This window comes from Lottia gigantea (assembly GCF_000327385.1).
Source record: "Lottia gigantea unplaced genomic scaffold LOTGIsca_10, whole genome shotgun sequence".
Taxonomy (NCBI): domain Eukaryota; kingdom Metazoa; phylum Mollusca; class Gastropoda; family Lottiidae; genus Lottia; species Lottia gigantea.
Window position 1 is genome coordinate 107,185 of NW_008706747.1, and position 1,478 is coordinate 108,662.

Consider the following 1,478-nt stretch of genomic DNA (forward strand, 5'->3'; position numbering starts at 1 on the left):
GTAAAAAGTACCCCTGTCATCAAAACTTCGGTGTGGTAAACATTGGTTTTGTCTGTATTGATAACAAAGTTGAAAGGACAAATCTTTCACAAAACGTTTCCTTTCAAGATTGTCATTTTTGGTCACATTGTGGTGGCCTTAGATCTTAGTCAAATTTTATAAAAAAATGGTACTTTCTTGGACTAAAAAAATTCGGCATCATGGTGCAGAAAAGTAAGACGTAAAACTCCATTAATTCCATTTGGACTAAACAGTGCGTCATAAAAAAACTTAATCTTACAGCTTCGCTCGTTGTCTGTATTAGCAGCGTAATATGTGCACATTTGTTTGCCAATCTCAATAAGTGATTTCTTAAATAATATTGCCAGAAAATTGGCACAAATCATCTAGTGTTTAATTTTGCAGACCGCTTAAAATATGCGATAGGGGTTAAATTCGAGACCCTGCCGATTTCCGAAAGCACTATCTGTGACTTATGAAAGGAAGTATTTCTTACCTCAAGAAGGATTTGAACCCACGGTATTTTATCGCATTACACACAAGGACTAACTCATTACTTAATGAGCTATTCAACTAAAGTATGATTTTGATTTGAAATTTGCGCCTCCAATAACCCGTCCCATAACCAATCAATTGATGTGATGATTGGTCCTAACGATATGTTTGTACATTGGCATAATTCTTAAATATCTTCATCGACGTTTAAACCACGCCTCTTTATGAATAAATAAATATGTATTAGTTTCGGACAGATTGAAGAGATGGTAAAGTCTAGCTTTTATTGAATTTGTTACTTTTAACGAACAGTGTTCTACTTTGTAGTAACCCTCGCTGTACAGGAATTTGATCGAATTTAAAGATACACTTTTGTCTTATTACTTGCAATAAAATGACTTGGCGTTCAGATATTTGCTCTTGAAATGCAAACCTGCAAACTTCAAAATTGTGTCCCGTAACCACTCGTTTCTTTTCGAAACATTTCATTTCAATATAGATCAGGGTTTCCCGACCTTTTTTGTCTATTGCACTTTTCAGAATCCTTGATGGAATGCATTACCTACCCTTTCCCTTATAGATCCTTACTATTTTGTGATTTATCTTAGGCTTTACCTGTAAACCTTTTTATGTCGAAAAATATAATCCGGACTGAATAAAAAAAACTTAAATTATAATTGTCTATAAAGTTTATACTAGACTACCAAACAGCCTTAGTTGAAAACGTTATAGACTAACAATGCTATGTGCATCACTTTTAAGCTATATTTGATGCCACTGTAAGGCAATGACAATTTGTTCACAAAACACTTTGTAAAATATAAAGTTTAAGAAAGATTCAAAATAGAATAGCCATTTGGAATATATATGGCATTTTAAATCATCTATCTAATCTGTACCCCTTTAAACATCGCACTTTTGTTAAGAATGACATAATTTTCTGTAGTTGAACTAAACTACTTACATTAATTACATTATATGCC